The following is a 12,549-nucleotide window of genomic DNA, read 5'->3' as shown; positions in this document are numbered from 1 at the left end:
TGTACTAACCAGGCCCAACACTGCATAGCTTCCAAGATCAGACGAGATTGGGCATGTCCAGTGTGGTTTGGCTGTAGGTGCTCAAAAACATTAACTTTAGACCTCTATTACTTCTTAACTCAAGTAAATTCATTGATAAGTTGAAAAAATTAAATGTAAAATGTAATAGAAAAGAATGTTATAGCTGTATAAAATTACCTACAGCACCTGGTAATCCCAGGTGGTCTCCCATCCAAGTACTAACCAGGCCCAACACTGCATAGCTTCCAAGATCAGACGAGATTGGGCATGTCCAGTGTGGTTTGGCTGTAGGTGCTCAAAAACATTAACTTTAGACCTCTTTTACTTCTTAAATCAAGTAAATTCATTGATAAGTTGAAAAAATTAAATGGAAATATAATAGAAAATAATGTTTTGGCTGTCTAAAATTACATACAGCACCTGGTATTCCCAGGTGGTCTCCCATCCAAGTACTTAGCAGGCCCAACACTACATAGCTTCCAAGATCAGACGAGATTGGGCACGTCCAGTGTGGTTTGGCTGTAGGTGCCCAAAACCATTAACTTTAGACCTCTATTACTTCTTAACTCAAGTAAATTCATTGATAAGTTGAAAAAATTAAATGTAAAATGTAATAGAAAAGAATGTTATGGCAGTATAAAATTACCTACAGCACCTGGTATTCCCAGGTGGTCTTCCATCAAAGTACTAACCAGGCCCAACACTGCATAGCTTCCAAGATCAAACAAGATTGGGCATGTGCAGTGTGGTTTGGCTGTAGGTGCTCAAAAACATTAACTTTAGATCTCTTTTACTTCTTAACTCAAGTAAATTCAATGATAAGTTGAAAAAATTTAATATAAAATGAAATAGAAAAGATTGTTTTGGCTGTATAAAATTTCCTACAGCAACTGGTATTCCCAGGTGGTCTCCCATCCAAGTACAAACCAGGCCCAACACAGCAAGGCTTACAAGATCAGACGAGATTGGGCATGTCCAGTGTGGTTTGGCTGTAGGTGCTCAAAAGCATTAAATTTACACCTCTATTACTTCTTAACTCAAGTAAATTCATTGATAAGTTGAAAAAATTAAATGTAAAATGTAATAGAAAAGAATGTTATGGCAGTATAAAATTACCTACAGCACCTGGGATTCCCAGGGGGTCTCCCATTCATGTACTAACCAGGCCCAACACTGCATAGCTTCCAAGATCAGACGAGATTGGGCATGTCCGGTGTGTTTTGACTGTAGGTGCTCAAAAACATTAACTTTAGACCTCTTTTACTTCTTAACTCAAGTAAATTCATTGATAAGTTGAAAAAATTAAAAGTAAAATGTAATAGAAAAGAATGTTATGGCTGCATAAAATTACCTACAGCACCTGGCATTCCCAGGTGGTCTCCCATCCAAGTACTAACCAGGCCCAACACTGCATAGCTTCCAAGATCAGACGAGATTGGGCATGTCCAGTGTGGTTTGGCTGTAGGTGCTCAAAAACTTTAACTTTAGACCTCTATTACTTCTTAACTCAAGTAAATTCAATGATTAGTTGAAAAATGAAATGTAAAATGTAATACAAAAGATTGTTATGGCAGTATAAAATTACCTATTGCACCTGGTATTCCCAGGTGTTCTCCCATCCATGTACTAACCAGGCCCAGCACTGCATAGCTTCCAAGATCAGACGAGATTGGGCATGTCCAGTGTGGTTTGGCTGTAGGTGCTCAAAAACATTAACTTTAGACCTCTATTACTTCTTATCTCAAGTAAATTCATTGATAAGTTGAAAAAATTAAATGTAAAATGTAATAGAAAATAATGTTATGGCTGCATAAAATTACGTACAGCACCTGGCATTCCCAGGTGGTCTCCCATCCAAGTACTAACCAGGCTCAACACTGCATAGCTTCCAAGATCAGACGAGATTGGGCATGTCCAGTGTGGTTTGGCTGTAGGTGCTCAAAAACATTAACTTTAGACCTCTTTTACTTCTTAACTCAAGTAAATTCAAAGATAAGTTGAAAAATGTAATGTAAAATGTAATAGAAAAGAATGTTTTGGCAGTATAAAATTACCTACAGCTCCTGGTATTCCCAGGTCGTCTCCCATCGAAGTACTAACCAGGCCCAACACTGCATAGCTTCCAAGATCAGACGAGATTGGGCATTTCCAGTGTGGTTTGGCTGTAGGTGCCCAAAGCCTTAACTTTAGACCTCTATTACTTCTTAACTCAAGTAAATTCATTGATAAGCTGAAAAAATTAAATGTAAAATGTAATAGAAAAGAATGTTATGGCAGTATAAAATTACATACAGCACCTGGTATTCCCAGGTTGTCTCCCATCCAAGTACTAACCAGGCCCAACACTGCATAACTTCCAAGATCAAACAAGATTGGGCATGTCCAGTGTGGTTTGGCTGTAGGTGCTCAAAAACATTAACTTTAGACCTCTTTTACTTCTTCACTCAAGTAAATTCATTGATAAGTTGAAAATATTAAATGTAAAATTTAATAGAAAAGAATGTTTTGGCTGTATAAAATTTCCAACAGGTACTGGTATTCCCAGGTGGTCTCCCATCCAAGTACAAACCAGGCCCAACACAGCAAAGCTTACAAGATCAGATGAGATTGGGCATGTCCAGTGTGGTTTGGCTGTAGGTGCTCAAAAGCATTACATTTTGACCTCTATTACTTCTTAACTCAAGTAAATTCATTGAAAAGTTGAAAAAATTAAATGTAAAATGTAATAGAAAAGAATGTTATGGCAGTATAAAATTACCTACAGCTCCTGGTGTTCCCAAGGGGTCTCCCATCCAAGTACTAACCAGGCCCAACACTGCATAGCTTCCAAGATCAGACGAGATTGGGCATGTCCAGTGTGGTTTAGCTGTAGGTGCTCAAAAACTTTAACTTTAGACCTCTTTTACTTCTTAACTCAAGTAAATTCAATGATTAGTTGAAAAATGAAATGTAAAATGTAATAGAAAAGATTGTTATGGCAGTATAAAATTACCTATTGCACCTGGTATTCCCAGGTGTTCTCCCATCCATGTACTAACCAGGCCCAGCACTGCATAGCTTCCAAGATCAGACGAGATTGGGCATGTCCAGTGTGGTTTGGCTGTAGGTGCTCAAAAACATTAACTTTAGACCTCTATTACTTCTTATCTCAAGTAAATTCATTGATAAGTTGAAAAAATTTAATGTAAAATGTAATAGAAAATAATGTTATGGCAGTATAAAATTACCTACAGCTCCTGGTATTCCCAGGTGGTCTCCCATCCAAGTACTAACCAGGCCCAACACTGCATAGCTTTCAAGATCAGACGAGATTGGGCATGTCCAGTGTAATTTGGCTGTAGGTGCTCAAAAACATTAACTTTAGACCTCTTTTACTTCTTAACTCAAGTAAATTCAAAGATAAGTTGAAAAATGAAATGTAAAATGTAATAGAAAAGAATGTTTTGGCAGTATAAAATTACCTACAGCTCCTGGTATTCCCAGGTCGTCTCCCATCGAAGAACTAATGAGGCCCAACATTGCATAGCTTCCAAGATCAGACGAGATTGGGCATTTCCAGTGTGGTTTGGCTGTAGGTGCCCAAAGCCTTAACTTTAGACCTCTATTACTTCTTAACTCAAGTAAATTCATTGATAAGCTGAAAAAATTAAATGTAAAATGTAATAGAAAAGAATGTTATGGCAGTATAAAATTACATACAGCACCTGGTATTCCCAAGTGGTCTCCCATCCAAGTACTAACCAGGACCAACACTGCATAACTTCCAAGATCAAACAAGATTGGGCATGTCCAGTGTGGTTTGGCTGTAGGTGCTCAAAAACATTAACTTTAGACCTCTTTTACTTCTTCACTCAAGTAAATTCATTGATAAGTTGAAAATATTAAATGTAAAATTTAATAGAAAAGAATGTTTTGGCTGTATAAAATTTCCAACAGGTACTGGTATTCCCAGGTGGTCTCCCATCCAAGTACAAACCAGGCCCAACACAGCAAAGCTTACAAGATCAGATGAGATTGGGCATGTCCAGTGTGGTTTGGCTGTAGGTGCTCAAAAGCATTACATTTTGACCTCTATTACTTCTTAACTCAAGTAAATTCATTGAAAAGTTGAAAAAATTAAATGTAAAATGTAATAGAAAAGAATGTTATGGCAGTATAAAATTACCTACAGCACCTGGTGTTCCCAGGGGTTCTCCCATCCAAGTACTAACCAGGCCGAACACTGCATAGCTTCCAAGATCAGACGAGATTGGGCATGTCCAGTGTGGTTTGGCTGTAGGTGCTCAAAAACATTAACTTTAGACGTCTATTACTTCTTAACTCAAGTAAATTCATTGATAAGTTGAAAAAATTAATGTAAAATGTAATAGAAAAGAATGTTATGGCTGCATAAAATTACGTACAGCACCTGGCATTCCCAGGTGGTCTCCCATCCAAGTACTAACCAGGCTCAACACTGCATAGCTTCCAAGATCAGACGAGATTGGGCATGTCCAGTGTGGTTTGGCTGTAGGTGCTCAAAAACATTAACTTTAGACCTCTTTTACTTCTTAACTCAAGTAAATTCAAAGATAAGTTGAAAAATGAAATGTAAAATGTAATAGAAAAGAATGTTTTGGCAGTATAAAATTACCTACAGCTCCTGGTATTCCCAGGTCGTCTCCCATCGAAGTACTAACCAGGCCCAACACTGCATAGCTTCCAAGATCAAACGAGATTGGGCATTTCCAGTGTGGTTTGGCTGTAGGTGCCCAAAGCCTTAACTTTAGACCTCTATTACTTCTTAACTCAAGTAAATTCATTGATAAGCTGAAAAAATTAAATGTAAAATGTAATAGAAAAAAATGTTATGGCATTATAAAATTACATACAGCACCTGGTATTCCCAGGTTGTCTCCCATCCAAGTACTAACCAGGCCCAACACTGCATAACTTCCAAGATCAAACAAGATTGGGCATGTCCAGTGTGGTTTGGCTGTAGGTGCTCAAAAACATTAACTTTAGACCTCTTTTACTTCTTCACTCAAGTAAATTCATTGATAAGTTGAAAATATTAAATGTAAAATTTAATAGAAAAGAATGTTTTGGCTGTATAAAATTTCCAACAGGTACTGGTATTCCCAGGTGGTCTCCCATCCAAGTACAAACCAGGCCCAACACAGCAAAGCTTACAAGATCAGATGAGATTGGGCATGTCCAGTGTGGTTTGGCTGTAGGTGCTCAAAAGCATTACATTTTGACCTCTATTACTTCTTAACTCAAGTAAATTCATTGAAAAGTTGAAAAAATTAAATGTAAAATGTAATAGAAAAGAATGTTATGGCAGTATAAAATTACCTACAGCACCTGGTGTTCCCAGGGGGTCTCCCATCCAAGTACTAACCAGGCCCAACACTGCATAGCTTCCAAGATCAGACGAGATTGGGCATGTCCAGTGTGGTTTGGCTGTAGGTGCTCAAAAACATTAACTTTAGACCTCTATTACTTCTTAACTCAAGTAAATTCATTGATAATTTGAAAAAATTAAATGTAAAATGTAATAGAAAAGAATGTTATGGCTGCATAAAATTACGTACAGCACCTGGTATTCCCAGGTGGTCTCCCATCCAAGTACTAACCAGGCTCAACACTGCATAGCTTCCAAGATCAGACAAGATTGGGCATGTCCAGTGTGGTTTGGCTTTAGGTGCTCAAAAACATTAACTTTAGACCTCTTTTACTTCTTAACTCAAGTAAATTCAATGATAAGTTGAAAAATGAAATGTAAAATGTAATAGAAAAGAATGTTATGGCAGTATAAAGTTACCTACAGCTCCTGGTATTCCCAGGTGGTCTCCCATCCAAGTACTAACCAGGCCCAACACTACATAGCTTCCAAGATCAGACGAGATTGGGCATGTCCAGTGTGGTTTGGCTGTAGGTGCTCAAAAACATTAACTTTAGACCTCTATTACTTCTTAACTCAAGTAAATTCATTGATAAGTTGAAAAAATTAAATGTAAAATGTAATAGAAAAGAATGTTATGGCTGTATAAAATTACCTACAGCACCTGGTATTCCCAGGTGGTCTCCCATCCAAGTACTAACCAGGCCCAACACTGCATAGCTTCCAAGATCAGACGAGATTGGGCATGTCCAGTGTGGTTTGGCTGTAGGTGCTCAAAAGCATTAAATTTACACCTCTATTACTTCTTAACTCAAGCAAATTCATTGATAAGTTGAAAAAATTAAATGTAAAATGTAATAGAAAAGAATGTTATGGCAGTATAAAATTACCTACAGCATCTGGTATTCCCAGGGGGTCTCCCATACATGTACTAACCAGGCCCAACACTGCATAGCTTCCAAGATCAGACGAGATTGGGCATGTCCAGTGTGGTTTGACTGTAGGTGCTCAAAAGCATTAACTTTAGATCTCTTTTACTTCTTAACTCAAGTAAATTCAATGATAAGTTGAAAAAATTAAATGTAAAATGTAATAGAAAAGAATGTTTTGGCTGTATAAAATTTCCTACAGCAACTGGTATTCCCAGGTGGTCTCCCATCCAAGTACAAACCAGGCCCAACACAGCAAGGCTTACAAGATCAGACGAGATTGGGCATGTCCAGTGTGGTTTGGCTGTAGGTGCTCAAAAGCATTAAATTTACACCTCTATTACTTCTTAACTCAAGTAAATTCATTGATAAGTTGAAAAAATTAAATGTAAAATGTAATAGAAAAGAATGTTATGGCTGCATAAAATTACCTACAGCACCTGGTATTCCCAGGGGGTCTCCCATCCATGTACTAACCAGGCCCAACACTGCATAGCTTCCAAGATCAGACAAGATTGGGCATGTTCAGTGTGGTTTGGCTGTAGGTGCTCAAAAATATTAACTTTAGACCTCTTTTACTTCTTAACTCAAGTAAATTCATTGATAAGTTGAAAAAATTAAATGTAAAATGTAATAGAAAAGAATGTTATGGCAGTATAAAATTATCTACAGCTCCTGGTATTCCCAGGTGGTCTCCCATCCAAGTACTAACCAGGCCCAACACTGCATAGTTTCCAAGATCAGATGAGATTGGGCAAGTCCAGCGTGGTTTGGCTGTAGGTGCTCAAAAACATTAACTTTAGACCTCTTTTACTTCTTAACTCAAGTAAATTCATTGATAAGTTGAAAAAATTAAATGTAAAATGTAATAGAAAAGAATATCATGGCAGTATAAAATTACCTACAGCACCTGGTATTCCTAAGTGGTCTCCCATCCAAGTACTAACCAGGCCCAACACTGCATAGCTTCCAAGATCAGATGAGATTGGGCATGTCCTCTGTGGTTTGACTGTAGGTGCTCAAAAGCATTAACTTTAGACCTCTTTTACTTCTTAACTCAAGTAAATTCATTGATAAGTTGAAAAAATTAAAAGTAAAATGTAATAGAAAAGAATGTTATGGCTGCATAAAATTACCTACAGCACCTGGCATTCCCAGGTGGTCTCCCATCCAAGTACTAACCAGGCCCAACACTGCATAGCTTCCAAGATCAGACGAGATTGGGCATGTCCAGTGTGGTTTGGCTGTAGGTGCTCAAAAACATTAACTTTAGACCTCTTTTACTTCTTAACTCAAGTAAATTCAATGATTAGTTGAAAAATGAAATGTAAAATGTAATAGAAAAGATTGTTATGGCAGTATAAAATTACCTATTGCACCTGGTATTCCCAGGTGTTCTCCCATCCATGTACTAACCAGGCCCAGCACAGCATAGCTTCCAAAATCAGACGAGATTGGGCATGTCCAGTGTGGTTTGGCTGTAGGTGCTCAAAAACATTAACTTTAGACCTCTATTACTTCTTATCTCAAGTAAATTCATTGATAAGTTGAAAAAATTAAATGTAAAATGTAATAGAAAATAATGTTATGGCAGTATAAAATTACCTACAGCTCCTGGTATTCCCAGGTCGTCTTCCATCCAAGTACTAACCAGGCCCAACACTGCATAGCCTCCAAGACCAGACGAGATTGGGCATTTCCAGTGTGGTTTGGCTGTAGGTGCACAAAGCCTTAACTTTAGACCTCTATTACTTCTTAACTCAAGTAAATTCATTGATAAGCTGAAAAAATTAAATGTAAAATGTAATAGAAAAGAATGTTATGGTAGTATAAAATTACATACAGCACCTGGTATTCCCAGGTGGTCTCCCATCCAAGTACTAACCAGGCCAAACACTGCATAGCTTCCAAGATCAAACAAGATTGGGCATGTCCAGTGTGGTTTGGCTGTAGATGCTTAAACACATTAACTTTAGACCTGTTTTATTTCTTCACTCAAGGAAATTCATTGATAAGTTGAAAATATTAAATGTAAAATGTAATAGAAAAGAATGTTTTGGCTGTATAAAATTTCCAACAGGTACTGGTATTCCCAGGTGGTCTCCCATCCAAGTACAAACCAGGCCCAACACAGCAAAGCTTACAAGATCAGATGAGATTGGGCATGTCCAGTGTGGTTTGGCTGTAGGAGCTCAATATCATTAAATTTTGACCTCTATTACTTCTTAACTCAAGTAAATTCATTGAAAAGTTGAAAAAATTAAATGTAAAATGTAATAGAAAAGAATGTTGTGGCAGTATAAAATTACCTACAGCACCTGGTATTCCCAGGGGGTCTCCTATCCAAGTACTAACCAGGCCCAACACTGCATAGCTTCCAAGATCAGACGAGATTGGGCATGTCCAGTGTGGTTTGGCTGTAGGTGCTCAAAAACATTAACTTTAGACCTCTATTACTTCTTAACTCAAGTAAATTCATTGATAAGTTGAAAAAATTAAATGTAAAATGTAATAGAAAAGAATGTTATGGCTGCATAAAATTACGTACAGCACCTGGTATTCCCAGGTGGTCTCCCATCCAAGTACTAACCAGGCTCAACACTGCATAGCTTCCAAAATCAGACGAGATTGGGCATGTCCAGTGTGGTTTGGCTGTAAGTGCTCAAAAACATTAACTTTAGACCTCTTTTACTTCTTAACTCAAGTAAATTCAAAGATAAGTTGAAAAATGAAATGTAAAATGTAATAGAAAAGAATGTTTTGGCAGTATAAAATTACCTACAGCTCCTGGTATTCCCAGGTCGTCTCCCATCGAAGTACTAACCAGGCCCAACACTGCATAGCTTCCAAGATCAGACGAGATTGGGCATTTCCAGTGTGGTTTGGCTGTAGGTGCCCAAAGCCTTAACTTTAGACCTCTATTACTTCTTAACTCAAGTAAATTCATTGATAAGCTGAAAAAATTAAATGTAAAATGTAATAGAAAAAAATGTTATGGCAGTATAAAATTACATACAGCACCTGGTATTCCCAGGTTGTCTCCCATCCAAGTACTAACCAGGCCCAACACTGCATAACTTCCAAGATCAAACAAGATTGGGCATGTCCAGTGTGGTTTGGCTGTAGGTGCTCAAAAACATTAACTTTAGACCTCTTTTACTTCTTCACTCAAGTAAATTCATTGATAAGTTGAAAATATTAAATGTAAAATTTAATAGAAAAGAATGTTTTGGCTGTATAAAATTTCCAACAGGTACTGGTATTCCCAGGTGGTCTCCCATCCAAGTACAAACCAGGCCCAACACAGCAAAGCTTACAAGATCAGATGAGATTGGGCATGTCCAGTGTGGTTTGGCTGTAGGTGCTCAAAAGCATTACATTTTGACCTCTATTACTTCTTAACTCAAGTAAATTCATTGAAAAGTTGAAAAAATTAAATGTAAAATGTAATAGAAAAGAATGTTATGGCAGTATAAAATTACCTACAGCACCTGGTGTTCCCAGGGGGTCTCCCATCCAAGTACTAACCAGGCCCAACACTGCATAGCTTCCAAGATCAGACGAGATTGGGCATGTCCAGTGTGGTTTGGCTGTAGGTGCTCAAAAACATTAACTTTAGACCTCTATTACTTCTTAACTCAAGTAAATTCATTGATAATTTGAAAAAATTAAATGTAAAATGTAATAGAAAAGAATGTTATGGCTGCATAAAATTACGTACAGCACCTGGTATTCCCAGGTGGTCTCCCATCCAAGTACTAACCAGGCTCAACACTGCATAGCTTCCAAGATCAGACAAGATTGGGCATGTCCAGTGTGGTTTGGCTTTAGGTGCTCAAAAACATTAACTTTAGACCTCTTTTACTTCTTAACTCAAGTAAATTCAATGATAAGTTGAAAAATGAAATGTAAAATGTAATAGAAAAGAATGTTATGGCAGTATAAAGTTACCTACAGCACCTGGTATTCCCAGGTGGTCTCCCATCCAAGTACTAACCAGGCCCAACACTACATAGCTTCCAAGATCAGACGAGATTGGGCATGTCCAGTGTGGTTTGGCTGTAGGTGCTCAAAAACATTAACTTTAGACCTCTATTACTTCTTAACTCAAGTAAATTCATTGATAAGTTGAAAAAATTAAATGTAAAATGTAATAGAAAAGAATGTTATGGCTGTATAAAATTACCTACAGCACCTGGTATTCCCAGGTGGTCTCCCATCCAAGTACTAACCAGGCCCAACACTGCATAGCTTCCAAGATCAGACGAGATTGGGCATGTCCAGTGTGGTTTGGCTGTAGGTGCTCAAAAGCATTAAATTTACACCTCTATTACTTCTTAACTCAAGCAAATTCATTGATAAGTTGAAAAAATTAAATGTAAAATGTAATAGAAAAGAATGTTATGGCAGTATAAAATTACCTACAGCATCTGGTATTCCCAGGGGGTCTCCCATACATGTACTAACCAGGCCCAACACTGCATAGCTTCCAAGATCAGACGAGATTGGGCATGTCCAGTGTGGTTTGACTGTAGGTGCTCAAAAGCTTTAACTTTAGATCTCTTTTACTTCTTAACTCAAGTAAATTCAATGATAAGTTGAAAAAATTAAATGTAAAATGTAATAGAAAAGAATGTTTTGGCTGTATAAAATTTCCTACAGCAACTGGTATTCCCAGGTGGTCTCCCATCCAAGTACAAACCAGGCCCAACACAGCAAGGCTTACAAGATCAGACGAGATTGGGCATGTCCAGTGTGGTTTGGCTGTAGGTGCTCAAAAGCATTAAATTTACACCTCTATTACTTCTTAACTCAAGTAAATTCATTGATAAGTTGAAAAAATTAAATGTAAAATGTAATAGAAAAGAATGTTATGGCTGCATAAAATTACCTACAGCACCTGGTATTCCCAGGGGGTCTCCCATCCATGTACTAACCAGGCCCAACACTGCATAGCTTCCAAGATCAGACGAGATTGGGCATGTCCAGTGTGGTTTGGCTGTAGGTGCTCAAAAACATTAACTTTAGACCTCTATTACTTCTTAACTCAAGTAAATTCATTGATAAGTTGAAAAAATTAAATGTAAAATGTAATAGAAAAGAATGTTATAGCTGTATAAAATTACCTACAGCACCTGGTATTCCCAGGTGGTCTCCCATCCAAGTACTAACCAGGCCCAACACTGCATAGCTTCCAAGATCAGACGAGATTGGGCATGTCCAGTGTGGTTTGGCTGTAGGTGCTCAAAAACATTAACTTTAGACCTCTTTTACTTCTTAAATCAAGTAAATTCATTGATAAGTTGAAAAAATTAAATGGAAATATAATAGAAAATAATGTTTTGGCTGTCTAAAATTACATACAGCACCTGGTATTCCCAGGTGGTCTCCCATCCAAGTACTAAGCAGGCCCAACACTACATAGCTTCCAAGATCAGACGAGATTGGGCACGTCCAGTGTGGTTTGGCTGTAGGTGCCCAAAACCATTAACTTTAGACCTCTATTACTTCTTAACTCAAGTAAATTCATTGATAAGTTGAAAAAATTAAATGTAAAATGTAATAGAAAAGAATGTTATGGCAGTATAAAATTACCTACAGCACCTGGTATTCCCAGGTGGTCTTCCATCAAAGTACTAACCAGGCCCAACACTGCATAGCTTCCAAGATCAAACAAGATTGGGCATGTGCAGTGTGGTTTGGCTGTAGGTGCTCAAAAACATTAACTTTAGATCTCTTTTACTTCTTAACTCAAGTAAATTCAATGATAAGTTGAAAAAATTAAATGTAAAATGAAAAAGAAAAGAATGTTTTGGCTGTATAAAATTTCCTACAGCAACTGGTATTCCCAGGTGGTCTCCCATCCAAGTACAAACCAGGCCCAACACAGCAAGGCTTACAAGATCAGACGAGATTGGGCATGTCCAGTGTGTTTTGACTGTAGGTGCTCAAAAACATTAACTTTAGACCTCTTTTACTTCTTAACTCAAGTAAATTCATTGATAAGATGAAAAAATGTATTGTAAAATGTAATAGAAAAGAATGTTATGGCTATATAAAATTACCTACAGCACCGGGTATTCCCATGGGGTCTCCCATCCAAGTACTAACCAGGCCCAACACTGCATAGCTTCCAAGATCAGACAAGATTGGGCATGTTCAGTGTGGTTTGGCTGTAGGTGCTCAAAAATATTAACTTTAGACCTCTTTTAC

The 12,549-nt window shown here is 37.6% G+C and overlaps 5 non-coding genes and 39 pseudogenes across 5 annotated transcripts; all 44 read right to left on the bottom strand.

Moving 5' to 3' along the window:
- Nucleotides 1-195: 195 nt before the first annotated feature.
- Nucleotides 196-314, bottom strand: LOC148500695 (5S ribosomal RNA; annotated as a pseudogene).
- Nucleotides 315-429: 115 nt separating this feature from the next.
- Nucleotides 430-548, bottom strand: LOC148500694 (5S ribosomal RNA; annotated as a pseudogene).
- A 116-nt stretch (nt 549-664) lies between these two features.
- LOC148500693 (5S ribosomal RNA) lies at nt 665-783 on the bottom strand (annotated as a pseudogene).
- A 351-nt stretch (nt 784-1,134) lies between these two features.
- Nucleotides 1,135-1,253, bottom strand: LOC148500692 (5S ribosomal RNA; annotated as a pseudogene).
- A 116-nt stretch (nt 1,254-1,369) lies between these two features.
- On the bottom strand, nt 1,370-1,488 carry LOC148500691 (5S ribosomal RNA; annotated as a pseudogene).
- A 115-nt stretch (nt 1,489-1,603) lies between these two features.
- LOC148500690 (5S ribosomal RNA) lies at nt 1,604-1,722 on the bottom strand (annotated as a pseudogene).
- A 116-nt stretch (nt 1,723-1,838) lies between these two features.
- On the bottom strand, nt 1,839-1,957 carry LOC148500689 (5S ribosomal RNA; annotated as a pseudogene).
- A 115-nt stretch (nt 1,958-2,072) lies between these two features.
- On the bottom strand, nt 2,073-2,191 carry LOC148500688 (5S ribosomal RNA; annotated as a pseudogene).
- A 115-nt stretch (nt 2,192-2,306) lies between these two features.
- LOC148500687 (5S ribosomal RNA) lies at nt 2,307-2,425 on the bottom strand (annotated as a pseudogene).
- Nucleotides 2,426-2,776: 351 nt separating this feature from the next.
- LOC148500686 (5S ribosomal RNA) lies at nt 2,777-2,895 on the bottom strand (annotated as a pseudogene).
- A 115-nt stretch (nt 2,896-3,010) lies between these two features.
- On the bottom strand, nt 3,011-3,129 carry LOC148500685 (5S ribosomal RNA; annotated as a pseudogene).
- Nucleotides 3,130-3,245: 116 nt separating this feature from the next.
- On the bottom strand, nt 3,246-3,364 carry LOC148500684 (5S ribosomal RNA; annotated as a pseudogene).
- Nucleotides 3,365-3,479: 115 nt separating this feature from the next.
- LOC148500683 (5S ribosomal RNA) lies at nt 3,480-3,598 on the bottom strand (annotated as a pseudogene).
- A 115-nt stretch (nt 3,599-3,713) lies between these two features.
- LOC148500682 (5S ribosomal RNA) lies at nt 3,714-3,832 on the bottom strand (annotated as a pseudogene).
- A 351-nt stretch (nt 3,833-4,183) lies between these two features.
- Nucleotides 4,184-4,302, bottom strand: LOC148500681 (5S ribosomal RNA; annotated as a pseudogene).
- A 115-nt stretch (nt 4,303-4,417) lies between these two features.
- LOC148500680 (5S ribosomal RNA) lies at nt 4,418-4,536 on the bottom strand (annotated as a pseudogene).
- A 115-nt stretch (nt 4,537-4,651) lies between these two features.
- LOC148500679 (5S ribosomal RNA) lies at nt 4,652-4,770 on the bottom strand (annotated as a pseudogene).
- Nucleotides 4,771-4,885: 115 nt separating this feature from the next.
- On the bottom strand, nt 4,886-5,004 carry LOC148500678 (5S ribosomal RNA; annotated as a pseudogene).
- A 351-nt stretch (nt 5,005-5,355) lies between these two features.
- Nucleotides 5,356-5,474, bottom strand: LOC148500677 (5S ribosomal RNA). Its single transcript, XR_015870463.1, has one exon. It is a non-coding gene; the product is annotated as a 5S ribosomal RNA (ribosomal RNA).
- Nucleotides 5,475-5,590: 116 nt separating this feature from the next.
- LOC148500676 (5S ribosomal RNA) lies at nt 5,591-5,709 on the bottom strand (annotated as a pseudogene).
- Nucleotides 5,710-5,824: 115 nt separating this feature from the next.
- LOC148500675 (5S ribosomal RNA) lies at nt 5,825-5,943 on the bottom strand (annotated as a pseudogene).
- A 116-nt stretch (nt 5,944-6,059) lies between these two features.
- Nucleotides 6,060-6,178, bottom strand: LOC148500674 (5S ribosomal RNA). Its single transcript, XR_015870403.1, has one exon. It is a non-coding gene; the product is annotated as a 5S ribosomal RNA (ribosomal RNA).
- A 116-nt stretch (nt 6,179-6,294) lies between these two features.
- Nucleotides 6,295-6,413, bottom strand: LOC148500673 (5S ribosomal RNA; annotated as a pseudogene).
- A 351-nt stretch (nt 6,414-6,764) lies between these two features.
- LOC148500672 (5S ribosomal RNA) lies at nt 6,765-6,883 on the bottom strand (annotated as a pseudogene).
- A 116-nt stretch (nt 6,884-6,999) lies between these two features.
- LOC148500671 (5S ribosomal RNA) lies at nt 7,000-7,118 on the bottom strand (annotated as a pseudogene).
- Nucleotides 7,119-7,234: 116 nt separating this feature from the next.
- Nucleotides 7,235-7,353, bottom strand: LOC148500670 (5S ribosomal RNA; annotated as a pseudogene).
- Nucleotides 7,354-7,469: 116 nt separating this feature from the next.
- Nucleotides 7,470-7,588, bottom strand: LOC148500669 (5S ribosomal RNA; annotated as a pseudogene).
- A 115-nt stretch (nt 7,589-7,703) lies between these two features.
- LOC148500668 (5S ribosomal RNA) lies at nt 7,704-7,822 on the bottom strand (annotated as a pseudogene).
- A 116-nt stretch (nt 7,823-7,938) lies between these two features.
- Nucleotides 7,939-8,057, bottom strand: LOC148500667 (5S ribosomal RNA; annotated as a pseudogene).
- Nucleotides 8,058-8,172: 115 nt separating this feature from the next.
- On the bottom strand, nt 8,173-8,291 carry LOC148500666 (5S ribosomal RNA; annotated as a pseudogene).
- Nucleotides 8,292-8,642: 351 nt separating this feature from the next.
- Nucleotides 8,643-8,761, bottom strand: LOC148500665 (5S ribosomal RNA; annotated as a pseudogene).
- Nucleotides 8,762-8,877: 116 nt separating this feature from the next.
- LOC148500664 (5S ribosomal RNA) lies at nt 8,878-8,996 on the bottom strand (annotated as a pseudogene).
- Nucleotides 8,997-9,111: 115 nt separating this feature from the next.
- LOC148500663 (5S ribosomal RNA) lies at nt 9,112-9,230 on the bottom strand (annotated as a pseudogene).
- A 115-nt stretch (nt 9,231-9,345) lies between these two features.
- Nucleotides 9,346-9,464, bottom strand: LOC148500662 (5S ribosomal RNA; annotated as a pseudogene).
- A 351-nt stretch (nt 9,465-9,815) lies between these two features.
- On the bottom strand, nt 9,816-9,934 carry LOC148500661 (5S ribosomal RNA). Its single transcript, XR_015870462.1, has one exon. It is a non-coding gene; the product is annotated as a 5S ribosomal RNA (ribosomal RNA).
- Nucleotides 9,935-10,050: 116 nt separating this feature from the next.
- On the bottom strand, nt 10,051-10,169 carry LOC148500660 (5S ribosomal RNA; annotated as a pseudogene).
- A 115-nt stretch (nt 10,170-10,284) lies between these two features.
- On the bottom strand, nt 10,285-10,403 carry LOC148500659 (5S ribosomal RNA; annotated as a pseudogene).
- Nucleotides 10,404-10,519: 116 nt separating this feature from the next.
- LOC148500658 (5S ribosomal RNA) lies at nt 10,520-10,638 on the bottom strand. The gene has a single exon (XR_015870402.1). It is a non-coding gene; the product is annotated as a 5S ribosomal RNA (ribosomal RNA).
- Nucleotides 10,639-10,754: 116 nt separating this feature from the next.
- On the bottom strand, nt 10,755-10,873 carry LOC148500657 (5S ribosomal RNA; annotated as a pseudogene).
- Nucleotides 10,874-11,224: 351 nt separating this feature from the next.
- On the bottom strand, nt 11,225-11,343 carry LOC148500656 (5S ribosomal RNA; annotated as a pseudogene).
- A 116-nt stretch (nt 11,344-11,459) lies between these two features.
- LOC148500655 (5S ribosomal RNA) lies at nt 11,460-11,578 on the bottom strand. The gene has a single exon (XR_015870401.1). It is a non-coding gene; the product is annotated as a 5S ribosomal RNA (ribosomal RNA).
- A 115-nt stretch (nt 11,579-11,693) lies between these two features.
- LOC148500654 (5S ribosomal RNA) lies at nt 11,694-11,812 on the bottom strand (annotated as a pseudogene).
- A 116-nt stretch (nt 11,813-11,928) lies between these two features.
- On the bottom strand, nt 11,929-12,047 carry LOC148500653 (5S ribosomal RNA; annotated as a pseudogene).
- Nucleotides 12,048-12,398: 351 nt separating this feature from the next.
- On the bottom strand, nt 12,399-12,517 carry LOC148500652 (5S ribosomal RNA; annotated as a pseudogene).
- Between the last annotated feature and the right edge of the window lie 32 nt (nt 12,518-12,549).

The sequence above is a fragment of the Taudactylus pleione genome, unplaced genomic scaffold, assembly GCF_031769625.1.
Source record: "Taudactylus pleione unplaced genomic scaffold, aTauple2 ptg000550l, whole genome shotgun sequence".
In the NCBI taxonomy this organism is placed as follows: Eukaryota; Metazoa; Chordata; class Amphibia; order Anura; family Myobatrachidae; genus Taudactylus; species Taudactylus pleione.
This window is presented reverse-complemented; position numbering and strand designations above follow the sequence as displayed.